The following is a 27296-nucleotide window of genomic DNA, read 5'->3' as shown; positions in this document are numbered from 1 at the left end:
TGATGGACAACTGATGGCAGTGACATGAAGGAAGTGCATCAATTTTTCAAAAAGACGAGTAGACGTTGTATGATTACATATTATTTTATGTGGTTTTAATCAGCATTGCAAAAGTATTATTAAGTAATAGAATCAAATGCAAGCCTAGCTTCTGGGTGCTTCCAAAAATACACTTAACAGGTCACCTTTAAATGCTGAGATAAATAGGGATGCCAGTGTGATATCTGGTAGATCTTCAGAAATCAACACGGTGTTAAATATTAATGCATACAGAGCAACCACAAATAGCAAAACTGTCACAATCGACCCATTGAAATGGTAGAAATAGATTGCGGGAACTCTCTGGAAGAATGAGAGCCACTCTTCTGTGAAATCTTCTAGCCTTACCTCAAGGAATTTTGATCGATCAAAACAATAACTACCCATAAATGAGTTTATGGAATACCAACACGAATCTAATAATGAATGATCTCATAAAGTTAATATGCATTTACAGTACAGTGAGCACATGAGCTAAAACCGACATATCGGCCAATGATAAATGTTTACGTTCAGTCGTCATTACATTAACAAAGTCCACCAATTGAACCCTGCAGTGGATTGAATTTCCATTGCTCAGCAAACAGATCAATTTTAAATGTCTCTTCACTTAGTCGTCTCCTCCATTATGGAAAAAACAAGCAATCACTGTCCACAGTTCGTACTGTGTACCATTACCAGCAGGCTCTCGCCGATATCTTGAGAAAGCTGCAAAACAACATTTGAATAAATCTCGCAAACAGAAGACGGGTCGATGGTTGTCGTGGGTGCAGTGAGACTATATTGTTGATGCTGAACTTCACGGTGGAAAATGGCAAATTACTGTGCACTGGTTGGGCTGAAGAGTTGCCTTTCTTGTCATCAAAATGTCATTGATTGGCAGAAATGGCAGCAATTCACCTAAATGAAGAGTGACACAAGGGATGGAACATGGCCCAAGAATATTAATTCCACCATGCCAGAGACAAATTAAGAAGAAGTCACAAAGATTCCACCCAGAGGATCTGAAGGCATAATGTCATTTACATTTATGTTTGCAGATACTGTTCCCCTGAGTGAATCGCTGTATGGAAAACAGTCGAATAAGCTTAATTTCCCAGAGCAATTGCAGGGAAGGAGTCATTTCAGCAGCGAGGAGTGCAAGCGGCAGATTAACAGCACCCTGGTGGCACAAGTGTAAATATTGTTCTGACCCTAAAATGTTTGTGAGAGAAAAATCTGCATGGAAACATGTACAGAGGGAGGTTTAAATACTTGCCATTTCCACATGACAAAAATAACAAGCTGGTAGCCCAGGGCCTCAGCTACAGAAGAGGAAAGCACAATTTTTTATAGAAATACGGACTTCTATTCATGGATGCTCACTTGACATTTTTTTTAATAATCAAAATCATTATGACACAACCTAATGAAAAGGTTGTGCAATTTAAAGCAATTTGTGTTTTTCTAAAGCTACAATAATGCTCACTTGACATTTTTTTAATAATCAAAATCATTATGACACAACCTAATGAAAAGGTTGTGTAATTTAAAGCAATGTGTGTTTTTCTAAAGCTACAATAATCAGCTTACTGTCGTTGATAGCTGAAGAGAACAAGGTACTGCAGAAACACCACTAATGCTCAAAAAGTCCACAAGATATCTTTAAATGGACAGAAAACAAGAGGAAAAAAAATCGAATCAAACGGGAACTGATGTGTAATGTCCTTAGAACAAGATCAGGAAGGAGTAGGATGACGGTAAATCTGCCTAATGCTACGTCCAACAATGGGACATGGCCACGAAACTGCACAAGAGAAGGGAAGACTAACATTACCGAAAAATAAAGTGCTGTGATCAGGCAATGCCAAGAAGCCACGTGTACCTCACCACGGCGAGGAAAGACATCCAAAAACTGGAAGCCTCAAGACACATGCGGAGGTTGCTCTGTACTGCTCGAGAGGTGGATAACATTAGTTTTGCTACATTTCACAGTAGCAGGAATGTTGTTGCAGTGTTGGCTGCAGTAGCAGGAGAGTTGTGAGTATCACTGCCCGGAGCTGGTGTTCTGGCTCTGGGAAACTCTCTCGTCTTCCCTGAATGTTGGCTTTGCTAATCACCTGTAGAAACAGCTACAGATCTCACCTATGAACTACCTAGGGTTACGTATGGTGCCATCACCATGTTCATGAGACGACACCATATGAACGGCTTGTAAATGTAAATCTTTGGAGAGGTCTAAATTCACAATCTGTTTTTCTGAGGTGGATGGTAAGTTAATAAATTGTGACGTAGTGGTGTAGAGTTATCCTCCTATTATGTCCTACAGCAGGGGTGCCCAATACGTTGATCGCAATCGACCGGTAGATTGCGAAGGCAGTGCAGGTAGTTCACATCCAGAACAAACAGCAAGACAAACGTTCATCTTTTTTTTTTTTGTACTTTTTATTGCAACATACCCTGACTTCAGTGGCACACATCCGTCGCCATGCACAACTTCAACAATAACAACTGAAGACTACTGGCTTTCTTAAAGGGACAGGGCTATTTTGCTAAAGGTGCACCAATTTCTCTTAATAAACATAAAAACAAAGACGGATAGAGCTTTTAGCACTGTAGCAACAATTAATATGGCTTAGGGTAGGGTATATAGGTAGATCACTTTGACTTGGTCTTTGTAAAAGTAGCTCGCAAGCCAAAAAAGGGTGGGCATCCCTGTCCTACAGCCTCATGCTTTCATAATGGCTTTGCATTTCCTATATTAAGTCATGTGGTCGCTTGCTAAACTGTCCTGCCTCTGTCTTCTAGATGCCAACAGTTGTCTAGCAGCAGTGTTTTGTGTGCATTACTTCATACCTCCCAACTACAGACAAACAAATTCCATTTGAAAGGTAACATGACATTACTTGCTGTGCCCTTGTTGGTGCTCTCTTTTGCTAGTGTTGTTGCCTTGGGAATTTACATCTGTGAGTGTGGGAGGTTGAGTTTTTTTGGGCTCATAGTTCAAATACCATCAGTCTTTCTAGCAGCAAGCTATTTGCCAGTTGTGTGGAAAGGATGTTTTTGGTCGGTTAGGTGTTTCAGTATATACATTTGAGACAGTTGGGAGATTGACAGTGATTTGCCCATAGCCAGCTAGTCAGAAGTCTGGTAACACACCATGTGGGTTTCATTATGGAGCATGTTTCAACCACTGTAGAGATAACTATACCTTTGCATGCCACTGGATAGTCCTACAACCAATCAGAGTCATTTTGTAGCAAACAAATTCAACTTTATGGCGTTCAGATGACGTGTAGGACTACATTGCTGTTACTCTTTTGTCCATCACTGCCCAAACAATTTGATTAGCACACCAGATCTTCGCCAGGGCATAATCAGTTGCCAGTGGAGTGACTCCAGACAAAGTAACTGTGTGCAAACCAACATAAATAAATTTGTGGTTAAGGCTGGGTTACAGACTGGGGTTTTGCACCAGTCTGAAACCATACAAATAATAAATAGAGAACAGACTCTCCATAAAGTATGGCAGGTTGCACATACTTTACAATATAATATGATGCCATAACCCAGGTCATAACATGATATGACACGGTACTAAAGGAAATGTACACCGTGTAAAGCTAAAGCGTAATCGAAATGCGAATGAGCAAAGGTAAAAAAAAAATTATTAGAATGTTAATAAACATAAAGATACATCATGTATAAGTATTACTGTACAAAGCATGTACGCTAAGTTACTGTGAGCAAGCAAAGACTTTACAGCACCTTATCAAGAGTAAATAGCTTATTTCAATAAAATGGATGCACGGTTTGATTTACTGTCAGAAATACACGAAAAAGACGCACAATACCTCTATTGTGTTATTTGTACATTGATGGCTACCTGTAGTGCCTCACTTTTACATTTGTTATTGTGCAAACTATGTGCTCGTAGCTGGCAGCCTGTGATCTACGCAGACTCACTGTATTTCTGTGCAGAGATTACTGACCAGCGAGGGAGAAATGAAGAGATGCTGTTTGACGTTCTCTCAAAGCATATGAAATGCAGCACCGCATGGAGCTGGGTGTCTGACTTTGGAAGGACGGATCTCTTTGATGGTTGCAAAGATCAAAGGCAGGAGATTTGCTACTATCTGCAGTAATTTCAGACCCCCCCCCCCCCCCCCTCGCCCACCACCACCACGCCCACCCCCATCCACACACACACACACACACACACACACACACACACACACACACACGCCCCAATATACCCTCATCTTACCTTAATCTATTTTTCTTAAAACAAACATTCAAAACAATTCGTGTTTGTCAGAAGAACCATGGCTCCTTTTTGTCACTGATGAGGGGAAGAAAAAACTAAACCCACAGTTTTATGTCATCTTTCGGTTTATTGAGGAAAAACATATTTATTTTACTCATTCTCAGAGATCTGGCTGGAAAAACAGAGATTTTTTTATTTCTTTCTCTAGAAAAAGTGGCAATACTCAAGGTAGACACAGAATAGCCAGATGTCATTGCACTATCATGCACTGCTATAAAACATTTATGAGCCATTAGCCCTCCATGGCAGAGGATGCTGCTGTGCTGCTTATGAAGTCTGAGAGGCATGGTAGAGCCAGGCTGCACTTTTATTCATCAGGGTTTCTGCTTTTTTTTTTTTTTGCAAATTAACCACTGAATCCAGTTGGTGCAAAAAATGTTTTATTTTTTCTTTAATCTAATGGCGTCATTAAATTTCTCATTGGCATGACTGAGAGACAAATTTTTATTCTCATCAGCAAGACTGATATCACATAACCCTCTTCACTGCATCATGTCAGCTGGGGGGCAGGGAGGGGGGGGCAGAAGATATGGAATCTAAAGGACATTTTTTAAAAAGGGATTTCTCTGTAAGAAGGTGATTTTATTCTCTTGGTGTCCATTATATTACTTCCAGCATTTCTGCAGCTAAGACGAGATCTCATTTCAGCATCGTGCCTGAAAGAAGAGGCTTAGTGGAGATGACAGGCCTCTGTCAGAGCCTCCGTGCCAGGAAAATTAGGGTTACACAATTACACACAGTTCCACAAGCGTCACCAAAAAGTCCTCTCCGTAATTGGATCCATTTTAGGGGGTTTAAAGCCCGCTTATGTGAGATATAAGTCAGAGCAACCCAAAGAATTCCTCCTCCTCTCTCAGTCTGTATCTCTTTTACATTTAGACTGGCCCGAGGAAAAACAGAACAGCATTGAAGCTGGTCCCGTCACATTCAGTTGCACTGAGCAGATGCAACACGTTCCTCTGAATCTAAATAATTATATCAGCCTCTATTTTTATTTTTGTTTATCTTTCACCAGAAAGGAAAGAGACCTCTGCCGTGAGCAGATCAGGAGAATTTTGACTGATATGACAATATAATGCAAAAAAAAAAAAACTGCATATATTGTGTTCTATTTTGAGCATTAATTGCTTCTCCGGGGAGGTATTTCATGTGTTTCTCAAAGAAAGCTTGGGAAGATGGAGGTCAAATTGCATTGGTACCTTTGTGTCAAGCCTGATTAGTTTAATCTAAACCCAATATATCCCTCCATAATAATAAATGCGGTGTACGCTACTGCTTTTAAATTCTGAAAATACATCACGGTCAACTGATTAAAAAAAACAAAAAAAAAAACAATACTGACACACCTTAATGTTATAATTATTAAGTCATTATATCACATTGTACTTTTGATTAAAATCCTTCCCAGCTATTCAGTGGATTCTGTGAAAACATCATACTGTATACCACAGTTAACAAAGCCTTTACACTATGGAGGACTCGTGCTCTTGTTTTCAGCTGTTCATTCGTCTACAGTGAATTCAAACTTTGGCTCTTTGCTAGTTTATATTTGCAGGGCTCATGTGTATACGGTGATGTGCAGCGGCAACACTCGCTGAAAATTTTGTCCCTGCACACATGCACAGAGTCACAGATTGCACCCTTAACTGCGTACTAGACGGGCTGTTAAAAGCGGAATAAAAAGTCAGTAATTGCTAAAAGACTATGAAAGTGGTCTGCCGACTTTATGAGAAAAGGTCTTCTACAGCCTGTAGGGATTGCAATTGACCCAACCCAAGTGAGCACTGCCTTAAGATTTCCTGAGCACGGAAAATGATTTAGATGGCAGATACAATCACTAATTTATGAAAAGGTTAAAAAGTGCACAGTACAGACTAACTAAATTAAAGTGTGCAACATACAATCACGAGTGTTTGAAAGGCCAATGTAGTAGTTGGAAGAGCTGACAATTTTGCTCCGTTACTACTACTACTACTACTACTACTACTACTACTACTACTGCAGACCAACCTACACACTGCTGCTTACATACTAATTAGAACCTTCAGTCTTTAATGTCGATTGAAGGAAATACATTCATGACAAAGTAGGCTATCACTTCCCTCTTATCACCAACCGCCAACTGCATGTCACCTCACATTCCCCTGGGTGTTTATTACAGCCCCTGAGGATCAAACTGTCTGAGGCAGACTATAAAGGTGATTGCGGTGTTTATGAGAACTGATTTTCAATCAGGCAAATGCAGTGGAGTGACTTTCCTCTTGAGCACAATTCAGCCCTTCACATGCTGAGTGATAATTGCTGCTCATCTGAAAAGGCTGTTTTCACGCTCCCTCTCAAGGTGTATCCTCGTCATTTTGGATTTGTTTCTTAACTCTGCATGACTGGAGGAAGCGGCAGAACAGAATAAGATAAAAGTTACTGGAGCACAATGTCATTCCCCTCAGGCAAGGGTAAATTAAACTTTATCAAAAGCTCAACAGTAAACTGTGGTTTTGTGCTTGGCAAGGTTAAATTGTATGCTGGTGAGGAGAAGGTGTTTGGATACCTGTCAGTGTTAAGTTTTAATGCAGCAAAGTGAGGTGAAGAGAGAGTAAAACAATTGTAACACATGAGGCATACCCACTGTATACCAATACACAGAACCTGACACAGTTGTTCATACCTTGGCTTCATTAAAGTACCTTACAGCATTCTCTCTCTCACTCCAGCACAACCCTTCATTTTCATCAAAATGTTGCAGATGAGGTCCTGAGCTCAATTAATCATTCTGCAGTCCTGCACTGCCCCCCTATTAATCACCAAGCCCGCCACACTGCTGGGTCAGGTTTCAGAAACCTTTATTTCTAGGAGTGGTTGTGTTGTCACTTGATGTGTATGCAAATGCACTCACCTACGCACACGCACACACACGTACCTTTGTTTCTTCCAGGTTCAACCTCTTTCCAGGAGATATTCTTTTCAAAATGAAATGATAAGAATAGGCATGTCATGAGAATAAAGAACCGGATTGCTGGAACATTTCTGAAAATACGATGCGAGTATGGTGTTTGGTGGTACAGTAGAAATGACAGTAAGAACGCCAGAGGAAAGTGCAGGTGCATCAACATGTTGGCTAAGACACTAAGAGATCTTGTATGTAGGTCGTACGATCAGGGACGAGTTACTGTCAAACAAAAGCCCGAATGCAAAGAATGCAACAAAGCATTTCAAACAAAAGGAGCAAATATGTACACAGATTTCAAGGTGAGTGAATGTTTCTCTTATTGTCTACACATTGCAGCAGTTGCCATCTGTTCTTAGCCCAGCATACCCACATTCAATGCTTATAGCCTGATGTATGAAGTTACTCTTCCATCCATCACTGCATAAGGCCCACACTAGCAATTTCATTGACCCGGCAGCTCTTTGCCCAGCACTGGGGGAGCTGTGGCGCTGTGGGTTAGTGAAGCAGCTTTGGTGACTGAAGGGTGACAGGTTTGCTTCCCACCGCATCCATGGATGAAGTGCTTTCTGCAAGCACCAAACCCCCAAAACTGCTCCTCGGGCACTGCACAGGTCGCAGCCCACTGCTCCAAGTACACAGTACTAATGGATGGTTCAAATGCGGGAAATAATTTCCCCATGTTGGTTCAGTACAGTATAACAAAATGAAAATGAATAACAAATGGAGCGACTCGACCGAACGTCCCCCAATAAAGTTGCTAATGTTATCTGGTTTAGGCTAACACAATGCAGTAATCGCTCATAATATTAATAATGTTAGTTGGCTGTGTACAGTGCTGTCTGTTGAAATCTAACATTGTATATTAGACATATTTAGAGTGTGCATCAACACGCTTTGCATATTTTTTTTTTATGTCTGTCCTGAACTTCCAACGTGGCAAAAAATGTGAGAATACTTTGGATTATTGGTTATTGTAAATTTATCACATTGCCTGAAACTATTTAATGAACAACAAATGAAGACCAAACAAGAAGAAATGTAATTCATTTTAGTATATACCAGTTTTGAATTCTCACCATGCATGCTACTTTGTTTTCCAGCTGCTGGTGTGATAGAAGTATCCTTGTATGTTCAATTGTTTACTAAAGTCATTTCTGAAGATAATGTCATATCAGCTGCAAGGTTCCACTCTATGTTCATGTTATATGCTGAACTAGCTCAAGATAAGTGACCAATACTTTATGACCCTGTGTCTTCCTTTTCTCTTCAGGTTTGTTTTTTGTCATTGGAAGCAGATAATAGAACAGCTTGAGAGGCAGGGGCAGCTTGCTTAATTATAATAAATTTGTGACTCTTATCTGTCCTTAGTCAACCTTGGCAATTTTTACTGCTCGCTCCTCCGAGGCACGGAAAACACCCATCTTTGCGTCAAATATCTGCTTAAAACACAAGACAAAGTCTTATCTACAGGCAGCCATGAGCGTGTTAAGAGAGCAAATGATTCAGTTCCTCGGTGCAGCACCACTTGTCCTGTGATGCATTGAATTTCTCAGTAGTGAGGAGACAGCACACTCTCATGTTGTGAATAGATGTATTCAAATTGTGTGTTGATAATACATTATTATGTGGAATAATAACATAAGCACTCACTGATACTGAAACGCAATAAACAAAACTGATATAGATCAATGAGATTGTTTTGCTTGTGAGCTTTTAAGACAATACCTGGAACTCTCACTGAATCTGACAAATAAGCAACAATACTGCAAAACTAAAGATGTAGTCTTTGAAATATTGCGAGCAAAGAACAATCTCACTGCGGTAAAAAAATAAATAAATAAAAAAATAAAAAATACAGAAAGCAGTGGTGCTGGAGTACCAGACCAACAGCAAACTGAAAGAACATCACAAGCCTCTGAGAATTCTCAAGTTGGCGGTTTTCCTATCAGACAATCTGCTGCTGGTGCAGTCTCAGTCAAAACTAATCAGGGCCTTTCCAGTCATCCCATATTGAACAACTGGCACGTCATTACACTGGCACCGTATGATTAGATATTTGGTTCTTTTATATGCAGTATGCCAGAGAGATTTAGTTCAAAAATAATGTTATATGTCAGTTACTTGGTGCCTTTAAAGGTACACTTGAGCAAGGTTTTTCAAGTGCAGTGGGTTGTTTCAGTCATCTTGACAATTTGCGTCAGTTCTTATGTAGATTTAGCATCTACTGTATGTAAAGATGGACAAGTCCTCTGTGACAAAAGGATTCCTGAAGAGAGGATTTTTAAGCTCAATGTGGTGCCTTGAGTGTAGCTGAGGCGGTTAGGTGACACCAAGGTAAACAGCTCGCGACCTGTGACTGCACCCACCATAGACTGTATAAAGATGGACAGCAAAACTGCTCTTCAAAAGTGAAGCCAAACCAAGTAGAGCGACACTTGGTGACTGGCTGCAGTATAGGTGATAAGCTCCACTTCCTCCATGTAAGTGGATGGGACTTGGCCAAAATAAAACACTAAAATACATCCTGTTTCTATAGCGTCGGATAACTAACTAAAACGAAACATATCCAAAGAATTGACACTTGAACATGTATCAATATTATATTAACTACTTAAAATGACAGAAACCATCCTTGAAAAAAAGGTGACATAATGGCGACCACGAGCTGCCATGCCAAGAATTTAAAAAAGAAAAAAGAGTCCTAAACGTGTTCACTTTGTGCCAGACTTACAAACACCAACCCAGTGAGGTAATTTGCTAAGACAGTAACGTTATACTAATTGACTTATGAAGAATATACTTTTCACCCCAGTTTCAGCTTTACTTGTTAAACACTGCAACCCCCCACTGTTTAGTGACTTTAAAGTCGATTAACCTGAACATTTACAACCTAATATTAGGGTCCTCCACTCCCACACGAGTGTAATATCAGCATAAATGATAAAAAATGAACTACTTCACTCTGACAGACCTAAGAAGAGTTCCAGTGAGTTAAAATGAGTGAAAGCACACACTCACTTACCAGTGCATTAGGTACACTAGGGAAAATAAACACTTTTTAATGTAACAGTCCCTCACTAAATCCCCCTTCATGACTGTTCTACTGTTGAAACAGCATAAAAAAGGTGATGATTCATCAGTACAATCATGCTAGAGGATGTAGTTTAAGGTGCTTTAATCTAGATTGAATAAAGCACCAACGTGTTTCTGTTCTTTATCCTAGCCCACTGACTAAAATGGGGTTGTCAAAATAACAGAAACATGTGTTGGTACAACACATCAAAGTTCTATTGTACTACAAACCACAGCCTCCAAAATTAAAACACAACTCTCTTAGTTATTTTAAATAAATGCTGAATCTCCAGGAAGATAAGATTTAATGCAGGTCTGTTATATTATAATCCATTCGTTTTCACCAGTGTATCCAATGAGCTAGCAAGTGTATATATGTGTGGGTGCAAAACGGACTTGGAGGACTTTTAAATATATTTATGCAGCAAGAATGAATGGCCCTAGGCCCGAGTGCCAGTGGGTGATGGACTAAACAACAACTGTAAGCTGGTTTTGCTACTGTCACTACACTATTGACAATATAGCAAAAATATAGTAGGCTAAAACTTACAACTAAAAAGCACCTCTTGCACTGTGTATTCTAAATCTGAAAAACTATATTCATCCATCCATATCCAGCCGTGCTTTGTGCAGGACAATTCTATATCATACAAATGCAATGCCTTAAGATTAACTCCATTGATCATCCATGTCTCTAAAACTTGATTAAAATCTATTTTTCACTGCTGGCACAGTGTTACAGAAAGAAAAGAGATACCAATAACATTAATGAAATCTCAGCTCCATGCTGGTGTGACAGTCAGTACACCTAAATGGCATACAGCTAATAATAATACTATTAGTTACGCTTAGGCTTGACTAGACTAGAAGTCTCTACTGAGAAAGTTCTTCAACACACTGGTCTATGTAGAGTTCACCATACAAGCCATGATGTCCAAAAAACTCCTGTTATGTCTGCAACAAAGAACACTTGTTGAAAGTTCCACTGAGGTCTCTATAAAAACAAAAACTGTGCTCTCAGTGAATTAATTGAGGTTCAGTGTTTCTGCTTATCCAGTTGCCAGTATGCTTTAAAACGTGTTTCTGATTTTTGTGCTTTGAGAGTAAAGCTCTCTCTTGCCTCCAAAGCAGCATCAGAAAGGCTTTTTGATGCTTGATGCCTGTAATGTGCTCAGACCTCTTTGCAATGTGTTTTGACTACTGCAGCGCAACTGGCAGAGCGTTCTGTGAGTTATATAAATTTCATGCCTTTGATTACGCACCATCTATAGCTGATCAAAGCCTGGTTAGGAGAGTCTAGCTCACCTGTCATTGATAGGATGTTAGGTTGCACTGTCTTTCTGCGCTGACCTTATCTTGTTGTATTATAAGATACTAGGCCGTAGTGATAAAGCTATAGAATGTTATTACTGTTTTATTACAGAGAGAATCGATAGCGGTGGGGTAGATGTATCTGATCCTGACACACATATTGCAGCTTGAAGCAGTGCAATCCACAGACATGTGGAATTTCTTTTAAAGCGAGCTACATTTACTGTGACTGCTTACCACGGTCATTTTTTGGGAGAAGAAGTATAGTGCAATTTGCAGTTCTATTTGTATTTAAAAGCCAATCCCTCTGTCACTGCAAGACTTAGGCTCTGCTTGGCACAGAAATGTAGAGCACTCTCTAAAATTACAGCCTATGATTTTATTCAGTGTTGTGGTGTTGAATACACTACGTCCTCCTCTGGTTCAAGCCGTAAAAGCCGAGACTCATTCTCTTTGTGCTCGCATTCATTCTTTCCATAATAAAGTTTCGTGACTCCATGGGGAAGGCAATTAACAGAAAAGCAGTGGTGTGCACATTTACAGTGCCCCAAAATCATCATTTGCACATCAAAAAGCCTCCTCCTTCATCCCCGTCAATTTGCATACAATACCACAAAGGTACACCGACGTCAAATAGAGGTCTTCATTCCAGTGCTGTATCTACAGTATCTATGTCTCTGAGGAAGGTAAAATGGAGGGCAGGTAAGGAGAAAAACATATAATGATGACATAGAGTGAGTTGTATTGCTGTAAGAGATATTACAGTATAAGCAAGGTGAATTATCTGAGATACAGTAAAGGCTATTTTTGCAGGACTTCCATAGGTCATGTAGGACAGTTTTCCCAATCATAAATGCTAACCCTAATAAATATTTATCAAAATACAAGTCTCGTAAACATGCCATTGGGATTTCATTATATAAAAATACCACTGCATGTAAATGGATAGTCCTACAACCAACCAGAGTGAGTTAATTGTAACCACATTCAAATTCACATTGCTCAGATGACGTACTACTACCAGGGAATAATCACCTCCCAATGGAACGACTCCAGACCAACTTTCCACCACAAGAATTTTGCGAGCGGGGAAAGTTCGGGCCGGCTTCCAGGCTGGCATGTCATTAGTTTGCCTCACAATTTTGTTGCCAGTCTTACACGGACTGCCAGGACTGCAGCCATCTGTAATCGTACAGGCAAACTATGCCACAAAATATGAAAATGCATATTTTGAACCACAGCAGGACACAATACAAAAGAGCAGTCTTTTTATTCAACTTAAAGCAGTTCTTTTTTTTTTTTCCATTTGTCAGAGGAGATATAGTACAAACACATTACTTCACTTACATTATTCAGCATATTTTTGTTAACCTGGTCACAGCACACAGACATTTCCACACAATCCACATCACAAGTGTGAGAGGAAAACTTCTGATCATTTAACCACTGACTGTGGCTTCGCTTTAACTATCCAGATAGCATAACAGACTCGTTTGGATAAATACATTATGCATGCATTTTCTCTCTTCGGCAGGACACATTAAATATTTGTTAACTTGTAAAAGCATCATGCAACATTCTGCACCTCAGGACTATCAGTTTTCCACACACGCTCCACAGTAAAGCTACATCTGCTACACCACCGGTCCTATTAAAGGAAAGAAGGAGGGCTTGAATATTGGAGAGGAACAGTTAAACCTCAAAGACGAAGGAGAACACAAGGGAGAAGCCCCATGTCTACAAATAAATAAGGCAACATGCAGTCACTGTCAAACAACTATTGCAACATCTGAACTCCCAGTGAAGCTGTATGTTGACAAGAGGCACACACCAGTACTTTAAAACTAGACACAAGGCAAAGTGACTTTGAGGAGTGATTTTTATAGTCTGAGCTGGTAGCGCTGGTAATACCTTTTTTTAGGTGGTTAAACAATAAAGTAAAAATCAAATTGAAACAGCAGTTGTTTGTTTACAGAGAAAAACCAGGAACAAAATGTCACAGTTAAACTTGTTCAGTTCTGAAATTCAGCCCAGATAACCTTTAATGTGCTTAGGAAGAAAAAGGACAGAGTTTCCATTGTGTTAGTAATTGTTTTTTAATTTTTACTTTTCAAATAGTCCTAATAAATCATGTTTATTCACTATAGAGTAAGTATCTCTAATGTCGTTCTGTGCATGCAGGCAGGATAATTACGCTGCATTATGAACAGAATCAGGTTCTTTTCTGCAGTGATTAATTAGGTTCTATGTTGCACCATGCAAACAATACTGTATTACAGATGCAAACATGTTTAGACACCAAACAAATGAACATGAAAGGAAACAGAAAGGAAGGTTACTGCTGAATTCTATAGGTTCTCTGTGTGTTGATGTCTTTGTGCTTTGAAAAATTAGGTCAGAGAACTTTAAGCAAAGCATTCTGAATCCTAATCCACCCGTCTCCTCAATATATGCAAGGGATCATTTATTATTGAATTCAACCCTGACGTAGAATGTATGTACATTTTTGCTAATCAACGGGCTTTCAATATATAATATAATATCATAATAGAGACAAAGGGTTATTTTTTCAATCGATTAATTAATCACTCTTTTTTTTGAACAGTTACTTTAGTAGATTAATCTTTTTCTTAATTTATCACAAAATAATAAAATAAATAATAATAAAAAAACATTTCACTTAGACTTGGAGCATAACTTTAATGGAAATCTACATTGTTTCATTTCATAGTTCTAAATGCTCTTACAACTTACAAATGCACTGGAAAGCAGCATTGCCATACTAGCTATTAGCATCAGCCATCTGCTACAGTAGAGTACAGCATAGATTCTCAAACGGGGGTCAGCGGACCCCTAGTGGGCCGTGGTGTAATTGCAAGTGGTTCGTGAAAATAAAATATCTTTTAAAAAAGATCCTATGACATTTATAGAAATAGCATTATTTTATTCAAATGTGACTGAGACACAACTGAAAGCTCATATTTGCCTCAAAGAGTGAATAAATGCCATAATGCAATTTAAAATGCAGTTTCTGCTGTTTCTATCAAATTGCACTGCCGCCCCCCAGATCGGGTGGGGGTTCTTTAGGGTCAATCAAAAATACGCAGGGGGTCCAGGACCCAAAAAATGTTGAGAACCACTGAAAGACCACAGATGACGGAAGTGCAGGTGCAAAAACCAACAATCGGACAAGATTCACTGTAATTGTCCAAAAACGCAAGTCAATATTCTTTGTTGAGATGCTTGTCCAGACACGTACCGCCCACCTAAACATTGTTGTTGACCAGGCACCCCCACCCCATAGCAGCAACACTCCCTAATGGCAGCAGCCATCCCCAGCAGACCTTCCACACGACAAAAACTGCTTCAGAAAAGCTCAAAAACATGAACAATAGTCCAAGCTGTTAGTCCGGCTTCCAAACTCCCATACCCCAAACGGGGATGCTCTGGAACAAGTCTGATCCACAGAGGCCCCTCCCCTCAACCCATAGGATGCAAAGACTCTCCTACCAACGTCCTGGTGCCACACACATGATATGACACCCTCGGAAGGGCTGTGTCCTTATCCCGATGCACCTGAACTTTGTTGGAGGCAAAAGGGAGAACTAAACAATATCAGGTAGGTGGTTTTAATGTTGTGATGATGTGTTAATGAGTGTATATGATGCATTTAATCCATGTACATAACTTGTACATACAAAGAGTAACAAGCAGCGGGAGCTTGGGGAGCAGTTTGGGGGGTTAGGTGCCTTGCTCAAGGGTTTTTCAGCCATGGATATAGGAGGGTTTAGTATCATCACTCCACTTCTCTAACAGTTGCCCACAAGCTCACGTTGACCACGTTGTTGTAACCCAAAATACTAACCTTACTCTTAAACCTTAATGTTTTTGTTTGTTTTTTAGTAATAGCCCTGCTAGTTCACAAGGGGAATGTCTGGATATGATGGATATGTGTTTAACAGCATTTATTCATGCAATTATCCTTTTCATTCTCCGTTAAAGTCAATGTGCCCGACTTGAACCTGTCGTGAGTGTTCGCCTGTGGTTCAGCGTGATGTGACACAGCACCACAAACCTTTAATAGAGACTGTCAACAAACACACAGTACTGTGGAGGCTGCTGTCTAACCTTGCTCTTTCTACAACCAGCACATATCTGTGACTGTTCCTGTTGGGATTTCTGCCGCCACGAACTGAAGATTGTGAACTATTTCTAATTTAGGGAAGTCACGGGAAGTCCTGCTTTTAGACTTTTTTTTTTTTTTAATTAATTTTTTGATTTATTTTTTATTTTTTACATACGCAGATAAAGCAAGAGGAACTGGCTGCCTCCTTGCCACATGCGGTGCTCAGATAAAGGTCTTTATAATTTAACAGTGAAATTAGAAAATGAAACAACTTGTCTCAGAGTGAAAGCAAGTAAATTGGCGATTAGGAGCTGATTTACTACATGTAATTGTTCAGAAGGGAACATAGTATCAGTAGAATTTTAACAAAGAGATTTGATTGCATTGCATAATCAAAAGTTCAGCTGCTTCGTTAGTACGCCCACTAGAATTCCTTTATTGGGTGTACTTCTTCAGTGGGTGTTTGTAAGTGGTTTCTTAACAGGAAGTGTTTTATGGCGCACATTGATAAGCACCTCTGTCGAGTTGCTCTTCCTTTGTGTAGTTTCACCTCAGGATACAATCAAGGCCACTGTTATTTCAGTTCCCTTTGTACTCTTGTGATTACATTTCAAACCTTTAAAATGCCTCTTGTTTTTAGTGGATGAGCCACTGCATTGTGAATTAATTTAACACCCCAGCTCCTTTCCTCTTGGCATAATTAACATATCCAGTGCGTCTCTGATTAAGCAATCTGGATATGCCCATTTGTAACATGTAAAATATAGAAAAAATATCTATAAGAATATCATTGGCCATTTTTATCAAATTTGATTGGGGTATCAATTTCCCATCTAGCTGCTAATTGAAAATATGTCTCCGAGATAAAATTCACTATACAATATGCCCACGAGACATGATTATCGTTGTGATTGAGGATATCAGATGTACTGATCAGGACAGGGAAGCTGACATCAAAAATGTCAGATGATCATCCTGCGCGCTGTCAGAACAGAAATGGGGCACATAGAATTTCAACAACCTATTAATGCAATGTCTGGTCCATCATCTAGCTATGAAAGTCCACCGCAAACAAAGAATAAAGGCCACTAAACAAACGGGCAGAGTTTAGAGGCCTGGCTGAGGCTGCCCAGAGGCTCATTAAAGCAGCCTGCCTCCCTTCTTAAAAGCAGCTCCACTGGCAGAGTCGCCCATAGAAACTCCAAACTGACAGAATATTTCATTACAAGTCTTGAATATTTCATTTGAATACACATCTTTGGATGCGTTTCCTCTTTCCCCTCATACATTAGGACTAACGCATTGCAACAATTAAACACACTCATCTGCATATGAAGAGAAGCCTGTTAAATCAGCGCTCAGCCGACACAATCCTGCATTTTGAACTGTCCTTTGTGAGGGATTTAAGGGACAGACCGATCCGTACAGTTAATTCCCCATGCCTGCTCGTAGCTCCGAGAGCCATCAGCAGGTTTGTCAACACACCTCGGAAGGATCATTACAGCCCTGGCCACTCCACACCCCGTCTGACGTCTTGCGGCCCATAGAAACCAGCATCCAGCTCTCCGGGCCCGTCTGCCACTGCATCACCATGGCAACCGCTCTTTTGCTCACAAGCCCTCATATTTTTTTTCTCCACAGCTACATTTCCTGAAGGCTGGTTTTAAGCATGACAGCTAGCCATCCAACGGATGTTTAAGCACTTCAAGATGTAGTTGTGGCACAGAGCACTTTTCTCCCCCTCTGCCCAAACCCCCCCCAAAAGAAAGCGGTACGGCAGATGAAAATAATTCAGGACAGCTGTGTTTTAATCATTTTGAGACTAATCTCATTAGTGAATTACCATAATGCACCGATGGTATTCTTCTGAGGTGTGGCGACTACTATTGTATCTTAGCCATTTTGTTTTCTGTATCTGCTGCTTATTTATGAGATATGCCAAAAACCTTAGCACTCAACCTCAGCATCCCAGATTATCATTACAATAAGAACAAAGGCTCTGAGTGAAACTAATCAGATTATATTGTTGCTGTTTTAAATCGCGAATATATTATGGTGGTGTCAATTTGCACGGCTTATTATTCCACCTCCATCTTCATACCAGTATACTAATCTTTCACATGCCAGCAGTGAAAGCGAGGGATTGTTATGGCAGAATACTACTTTGATATGGCGACACACCACATAAGGACAGCCAACTCAATTTTTTTTCATGTTGATCTTCTATCCCAAAATTTACCACATTTGCTCTCTTACTGTTCGCATTAAAACCTTCTCTGCTCATCTACCACGTCTCCCTCACTCACTCAGTCAGTTAATTAATTTTCTCCTTTCATTGTCTCAGTGTCCTGTTGCTATATCTGGCATTCACTGTTCAAGATGCAAATGACAATTAGACCGACATGATAACAAGCTTTGCACTTGCAACTCGACAGCTGCTGACACCTCAGCCCATGTCTCCTCTAATATCGAAGTAAATAACAATGACAGTTGTGTTAACCTAAAAAACATTGCTTGAGCATTACTGGTAATTTATTATGAGGTCTAGCCTGGTTCATTCATTCACTCTCTTCACTTCTCTAAATTCCCATCTCTCTGCTCACCTGATTCCACAAAGCCCATTAGCCCCTCATTATATATATATATCCTAACAATCTACCAAACACTTCAGATTATTAGGACTTATACCATGGCTTTACTCCCATGACCTTGTACTCTTTGGTTTGTGTCTTCTCTCAATGCTCTGCCTAGTTCTTCAACTTTGTAAGGAACCCTTTGCAACCTTTGTTTGTATCTTGTACCGTTTCCTGTGTTGACACTCTCTCTATTTTTAAGGTCAGGCTTAAGACTTTCCTTTTTGATCAGGCTTATAGTTAGGGCTGGACTAAACCATCCCTTAGTTATGCTGCTATAGGCCTAGGCTGCTGGGGGACGATGCACCAAACACATGTCCTCCTTCTTTCTTCTCTCTCCTCTCTCGCATCCTCCACTTTCTTTTCTCTGGCACAGAGCTCTTGCCCTCTAATTTCCTATATACTACTAGTCATACAATTCTGTGCTATTACTATGTAGAATGTTTACTGCTGTGTGTGTCCCACCCCCCTTCCCCCCCTTCCCCCCTCTTCCCCCCTCTTCTTGTGAGTATCTCTGGCCTGGAGTGGTGTGTTTCCCGTGGAGCTCTATACTACATCTGTTGTCGTGGTCTCATCAGCCTGCCCAGTCTTCATGGAATCCTGCAGTTATCCACTCCTACCTGAATGAACAATTCTCCAACCTGCCTATGATTCCTCTTACATTTTCAAACTGTCATGTAACATCATCAGTTTGTATCATAAGATTCCACATGTACACTTTAGTCAGATATGTGTATCTATGACAGATGTATGTTTATCTTGCTGTTCTCTTCTCTTCTCTCTTTGCTGTTCTCTTCTCTCTTTCTTCTGTCTGTACCCGGCTGGCCTTAGGCAGATGGGTCCCTCCATATGAGCTGGGTTCTGCTCGAGGTTTCTTCCTGTTAAAAGGGAGTTTTTCCTTGCCACCGTTGCCTTCAGGCTTGCTCTGGGGGTTTCAGGCCGGGTTTTTGTAAAGCGTCTTGAGACGATTTGTATTGTTATTGACGCTATATAAATAAAATTGAATTGAATTGAATTGTCCTTTTGGGTTATCATGACAAACGTAGATCTTACCAATGGCCAACAACTGTTACAGTCACCCAACAACCTGATCTTACTCTCAGCCAAAATTTAAAGGACTGGTGTGGAGGCTTTAGTGCCTCCCCCATGCCTTTGCAAGCATGTAGGAGGGACAAAACCTGGCTTCCACTTCATTGTAAAACATGAAAAGCCATCTCTAGATCTGTGAAGGTTCTCAGTCATCCAGGTCATGGTATATCCAAAAACGTGAAGAAAGATAACTGGACTTCTAGAGTTTCTTGAAGACGTTTTGCCGCTCATTCAAGTAGCTTCTTCAGTTCTAAAGGACTGGAGAGGAGTTTAAATAGGAACATCTGTGGGTTTCAGCCATTACACTAGTCAGGTAAGTATCTGGTGGTTAACAGACACTAGACAAGTAGAGTATCTGATGGGCACCCAGAGGTGAAACGTCTTCAAGAAACTCACAAGTCCTGTTCTCTTCTCTAGATTGAGATTTTGGTTTGTCATGACTGGTGTATTGTAGAAACATGCCCTTGCAACATGTCAGGATGAAATAAAAGGAACCTGTTCCCTATGTTGAACAGAAATACATTGATGAAATTAAGATTATTATGTTGCATTAGGGCTGGGCGATAAAACGATATATATCGCGATAGACACGTGATCGATATCAATAGAAAGTACGTTCGATAGAATGTTCGATAATTTCACTTGAACTCCGTTAGACAAAAAAAAGGAAGAAAACCCCGATCCAGAACTGCAAGTCATTCTGGGGGATGTAGGCAGAGGAAGGGCTTTAGCCTCTCGACCTATCATGGCCCAGCTAAGCCAGGTTGGTGGCATCAACAACAACAACAAAAAAGAACGACGTGGAGTGATTGGAGAATATGAGTGCGACAGCGCAAGAGGAAATTGTAGATAAAAAAGGAAAGGTCACGTCACCAGTTTGGCAATATTTTGGTTATTTTAAGTCAGACAAGAGTCAGACCGATGTTGTCTGCAAACTTGGTGGCGAGTGAGCATACTAACTGGCTCTTGTCTCTCTTGATTAGTAGTGTAAGAGTCGGTTAAGAGTCGTTTATCTGCCGGCCGAGTGGATGCTGACTCTCAGTTAAGCAGGGATCCACGAGCAGCGGTTATGAGTCGTTTAAGTTTCGTTTCTCTGCATATTGTGCGCAAGTGAGTGAGTGTCTGAGTGCCTTAGTCTGCTAGTGGTCAAGTGGGGTAGTACGTTTTGTTTCTCTGCCGAGTGAGATGTAAGATGTTTGAATGGTGCCGTTTATTGATTATATATCAATCAAACGTGGTAGGACTCAACTGAGCCGGTTAAAAAGACTCTAGATTCATGATTCTTGAGTCGTCTTTGATGGCCGGTTATATGAGCCGAATCTTTCTTTCCACCGCTACTGAATATTAATTAAAAATGAATGAAAATTAAATGCTATTGAATATGTCATTGTTATCATTTTAAAAAAATTAAAGTGACGGGTAAAAATGGGTTATGACGGGATTTTTATGACCCTGTCAGTCAAAATGACAGACAACGAAAAAGTCTAGCACAACCTCTGATCAAGAGGTACACGGCAGCAGAGCCATACGACAAAACATCAAAGCGATATAAAGAAATAACGGATGCAGTTCAGCACAGTTGAGAAGTCTGGGTAGAATAGGTTAAAAAAACGAATCAATAATTATCGATATCGACTGATATGAAACACTTATATCGTGATAGATTTTTCAGCCATATCGTCCAGCCCTATGTTGCATATTTGTTAATATCCTGATTCTAACAAACGGCTCCTTTAAGATTGTTATATTATTATTAGTTATTCTTAAGGAAGGGTTTAATATCCAAAAACTGAGATTATTGTTTCATTAGGAGTGTGCTGATGTGGTTTAATCAGATTTGACTGGACGTAACATGCAAAGAACCAAACAACTACAGCCAAAATCTAACTAAGGAAGCTGAAGACTTAAGTTTCCACAACACAACCAACCATTATCAAATTCTGATTCACATGTTGGTGAATGGAAGCACACAAGTTTCCCATTTTCACCCGGAGAGCTGTTGGAAATGACTTAAGTTCACTGTGAAACCATAAGAGCAGTTTTCCAACAATTGTATCTATGGAAGCCCCTTTGTGGTTATTGCGATATATATTGCATGCTTCAGATGTGTTTTATTGAACTCCATATGAGAGCCGGCCTCGGCGTGTGAAACTGCGGTGCATGTGGATGGTGCTTTTGGGTCAGAGACGGATCATGAGCAAAGAGGAATCTAGTATCAAAGAGCAGCCTTGGAGAGGCGACACAGAGGAAGAGGGTCTTATCGTGTTGAAGCTTGAAATATTTATTTGATACAATAGACACTTACAGTTGCCGTTGCTCAAGTGTGACATGATTGAAACCCACAGCAATCCATTAATGTTTCACGTGCATTTCTGAGTAAAAGCTGAACCGCGCTCTTTTTTTTTTTTTTAGTATTCTCCTATTATTTATACAGTCAACAACAACTTGGAGGTAATTAATCATTTTGCATGCTTTTCTCCCTATTTCCTTATCTCGACAGTGTGGCTCGCTGAACATATTGTTTCAACTGAAGGCGCTGCCTTAAATGAATTCTTATTAGCCATCTAAAAATAGTCTCCTGGTTTCAGGGTCTAGGCTGCCTGTAATCTGACAAGCGCAGAGGGAGCATCATGACCAGCCAGCTGCCAGAGCCTCAATGAAAAACATAAGGAATGTGGGCATTATATTATAACTCTCCTGTGGAATATCAGTAGTTGTTATGAAAGATTTCTTGCCGATCATTAGCATTTGCAAATCAATATGAGGAGACAGCCACTGCTGGTCTCATGTCGTGCTGCATATAACCGCAGCACCGCCACTGATTGCCACATCTTTTTCAAGGCAAATGTTTCATCCACAATAACTTGCTATTTAGTGTGGTACACTGAGGCAGGATTTGTATAAGATCTCATTGAGGCGCCCTTACACTTGGGACACAAATATTACTGCTCACACTGTTTTTATGCTTAGTTCATTCATATTCACACTATGGCCCCACTTCTTTTCCAAATGTCTCTTTGCCACCGCATAGTTCATATCCATATTCATTAACAACCTTCATAAAGCAAGCCTTTATCTACTGTGAAAGTGCTTCTAATAATGAGTGGTTCTTAGATGATGGTTTTACTGTGTTTGTGTTAAGTTAAGCAGCTCATGTGTCTCTTTCTCATTCTGAAAACAGAACTGTGATCACAATCTATTACAGGAACAACATACAGACATCTCAGTCACACCATCATTTCCCTCTCGAGCCCCTTTAGAGTCCTCAGTTCAACGAAACATGCAGCTCTTTGGATTGCAGGAGGAAATCATGGCACAGAAAGACAATCCAACGTTCACACAAAATGGGCCAGAGCTTACGTTTCACAACACAGTTCCCGTTGCCAAAGCCACAATTTTGACAAAAAGCTTGGTGTAAATAAATAAATAAATACAGAAAGATCTTAGTCCAGGTGAATATTAAGTTAGCAACTATAACTGTCCTGTATGATAAATCTTGAGGCCCTAAGCTTTAGTAATCACACATCCAACTTGAAACTTAGCTGTACAAGTGTGTAAAGATTGATTTTGTAAATCCAGTAAACTCTGTTCTGATACAGATGGTATACACAGCATTTTTTAGTGGGTCCAAAAGTCAATCAGCTGCTTTTACAATAATAATTGTCCACGTGCAGTAACACAACAGTAGTACTCTGCACACATCACTGTGATGAAGCACTAAAGCCAGGTGCAATATACAACGATCAGCCACAACATTAAAACCACTGACAGGCGAAGTGAATAACATTGACCATCTTGTGATAATACAATGTTCTGCTGGGAAGCTTTTGGACCTGATATTCGTGTGGATGTTACTTAGACATGTACCACCCACCTAGACCAGACCAGGCACCCCCCACCCCAAAGCAATGACAATCCTTGATGGCAGCAGCCATCCCCAGCAGGATGCAGCCTGACACAGGCGCACACACACAGTTTAGGAACAACTAAAAAAAAACATGAAAATCAGCACAAGGTGTTGACCTGGCCTCCAAATTCTCTGGATCCCAAACTGATCAAGTATCTGTGGGATGCAATAGAACAAGCCTGATCCACAGAGGCCCCTCCCTTCAACCAACAGGACCCAAAGGCCCCCACTAATAACACTGTGTTACCAGACACCACAGGACACCCTCAGAAGGCCCATGTCCATTCTCTGGTGAGGCACAAGGGAGACCTACACAGTATTAGGCGGGTGGTCATAATGTTACGCCTGATAGGTGTAAATTGAATGTAAGCGTCACCAGACAAGTTAACCATGAAGATCCCCATTAGGTTACAAGGTACTATTTTCAACTTTTATATCTTACAGTGTTAAGACTGAGATTATCGCACATTTCAGTTTATCCTATCAAAAGTTAAAGAGCTTGAATAAAATTTGCATCTGTTAAAAAAGAAAACTATAAACAATTCTCCAGCAGAATGTTGAAGAGACATTTCAGTCCTCCTCCAGACCAGCTGCTGATTAGTTGGTGAAAGGAATGGGAAATGGCTTAGGAACAGAAGCATCAAGCTCAACTTCACTTTCTATTTGCGTCCTATTTGCATATTAAAAGTTTCATTTTTGTCTGAAGAACTAAACTCTCTTTTGAGCACTGAATGCGCAAAAGGTGACAAACAGCATGTGTTTATAAACGAGAAATAAGAAAACACAGTAGAAATACAAGTTTCTAAGATTTCAATGATCAAAAATATGGTAATGAACACCAGATAGTTCCAGAAATATTCGAATGTCATGTCAGGGGCAGGGCAGTCACAATCATGAAATTTTAGTTTACAATTAGTATCACTCAAATTATCACAATTATGCAAAACTATTTGGAAATGATGATGACATTTAAATTTAATCCAGCTGCTTGTATTAAGGTGCATGGAAACGATTAGAGAAAATGATCACAGTCTGCTCAAATAATTGTGAACACAATAACAAATAAAGAAAAAACAGGCCTAGTCATGAGAATCAAGCGCTAATGTGATCAACATACACATACATAGAGGTGATAAATGGTGAGATTACAAGGAAGGTCCGCTCTGGGAATATCAGTGTCTTTGAGTGTAATCTGTCTTCCACTGTCTTGCCACTTTGGGCGCATTTCAGAGTCTGCAGTGCACTGACCTGGATTTCAATCCTCTGGGAAGAAGGTGGGGACGCAGGATAACAAACCGCACGAGGGAGCTCAGCAAGGATTGGCTTTAACGCATGCACCAATTACAGTGAGCACAGTGTGCATCCTTTTCCAAACACTGCTGAGCGCGCCACACACCCCCTGAGAAAACATCTGCTTCTGTACACCGATTCCAATTGTAGGTTCACATTTACACACAACATTCTGGTACACATGATCCCATACAAACACTCACAAGCACGCACAGTCAAACCCAATGAACATAAAATCATGTTGCTTTTGTTAAAAAATAAAAGACATTTTAATTTCCTAATTTCACATCAAAATAGAACTATAATCCATATCTCTTTTGTCCTTTTGCTCACCGACTGTGAAATTAAAAATTACTTCCAAATGTGCCAAAACAATAATTTTCTAATCGTTCATTCTTTCCATTTTGTTTTTCTTTTTTTTTTTCTTTTTTTAAAGAAGAAACCATTTATTGAAATTCTTCTGCAATTTTAACGTTGATAGTCTGTTTGATTCACAGACTCAGTTAGCATGCCAAACATAGATCCTTCTCCTCGCAGACTCTATATGTAGCACCGGAACCATATTTTATTTATTTATTTTGCTCAATTATATTACAGAGGTCTAGTGGCTCACACTCAGTGGGGAAGTAAAGACTGAATATGATAGTGACAATGACAACAAAACATAAGACCTGTCCATATATGTACAGATGTATGGGCCCAGGAATCAAGGAAACAAGATATATATATCTTCTTTACACTGTTTATATCTACTGTAAATTATGTGCCCTGCCTATAATGGCTAACTCAAGGCTGATATACAGTATATACGCATTCAAACGCACTCACAGGTACAAACCACTATATATATATATCATTTAAACAAGTAAGAATATAATAACTATTGAGGGAATATATAAAGTTGCGGGAACCACTGGAGGTAGTAGTACCACTCCAGTGCTGTACTAATGCTACACTGAATGAGAACAAAAAAGCAAGACTGAATTAAAAGCCAACGTTTAACTATTATAATCACTAATATATGCAAAAAAAGACATTTATTTTTTTTAGTCAAGGATTTCAAAACTCCATGCTGTGAATGACTCTAACGGTGACCTGAAGCTAGGCTCAGACTACAAGAGTTTTGAAATCTTACTTGATTTTGAAACCTGGTTGCATCACACATTTAAGGAGAAACTTCACAGATATTCTATCTGAAATATTAAATCTGAAACTTGCACATGTTACTTGATTTTAAAATAATAGCGCCACACACTCGACGATATATCACTGATTACTGTGCCAGATGAGGTAGCGGTGAATGCCTCACCCTCAGTGATCTCACAGGAAGCGCATGTAAACAACACAGGCAACAACTCTAAATGTTCTGATCGATACTCCAGTCTGGTGAGTGGCGGTGCTGCATCTGCAAGCTGGTTTCACAACAGCCAATCAAACCAAAAGTAGCAAAGAAGAACTTGCTTTAACTACTGTCACTCCTCTAATACTGTAAATGAGTCAAAATGCAAGTGTCGATGAGGAAATGTGTTCTTCAGAGAGGACTGGAGGTGATATCTGAACAAATTAATAAAAGCAAACACCAGACTGTTTACCACTGTACAACGTCAGCTGCATGTTAGGTATTCTACCATGTCTGACGGCCATTTTCTCATGTTTTATATCTATAACATATAACATCAGCACATGCACTTAAACTTAAAAGTCTGCCATCACAGCCAGTGTGAGCTGGTGTCACCTTTCATCATTTATTCATTATTTACCTTCAAGATCATTGTTTCAAGACAAAGACACAAGTCAACAATTCCCAACTCCATACTGTGATAGGGACACCTCTGGTTTTAGGGTAGCTTAGGCTAGCAAAACTCCATAGTTATGAAGGAAAAAGGAGGGAGAGAACCGGGCCCTTTATTTGTCCTCCAAAGACCAGCAGGTCAGCACAATGCTCAACAACACTATAAAATAATGTTGCCACTCTTTGGCACATAAACGTTACTCTGTGAACAGACAGCGTTGTGGGTTTCATGCAGCCAGCTTTTTGCAGTGTTAGCGCTAACACACGTTCCAGCAGCTACACAGCCACTTACATCACGCAAGAGTAACACACAAGGCCACTTCCCTTAAAGGCTGTAAAGTACCCCCACACAGCAGACAAGTTTGGGTTTTGTTAAGGTCGGCCATAAAACAAATACAAAAGGCTTGGCTACATGCTCGATCTGATCCAGTGATTTTAAAAACTCCCAGATCGGCCCCAATACCAATCAAAATGATGGGTCGGCACATCCCAAGCCATAATATATATTATCAGCGCCGGCAATTAATAGTCTGGCATTACAACCTACTCTGGAATTTACACTTAGGTGAGCACTCATCTTGTATTCATCTTTTATCTTTAAGATCAATGCATCAAGACGAAGACACAAGTCAACAACATAAGCATTGTCCTACTGGAACAACTCATATTGAGTATGAGTCATCTTCAAAGTAGAAACTGGAAAAAGCCCTATTTATAAATGTGTCCCTGTGTAAATACAAAGCTAGAGAAAATAGAACATTTTGAGGTATAAGCGTTAAAAGCT

Source organism: Chelon labrosus (assembly GCF_963514085.1).
Source record: "Chelon labrosus genome assembly, chromosome: 3".
Classification (NCBI taxonomy): domain Eukaryota; kingdom Metazoa; phylum Chordata; class Actinopteri; order Mugiliformes; family Mugilidae; genus Chelon; species Chelon labrosus.
This window is presented reverse-complemented; position numbering follows the sequence as displayed.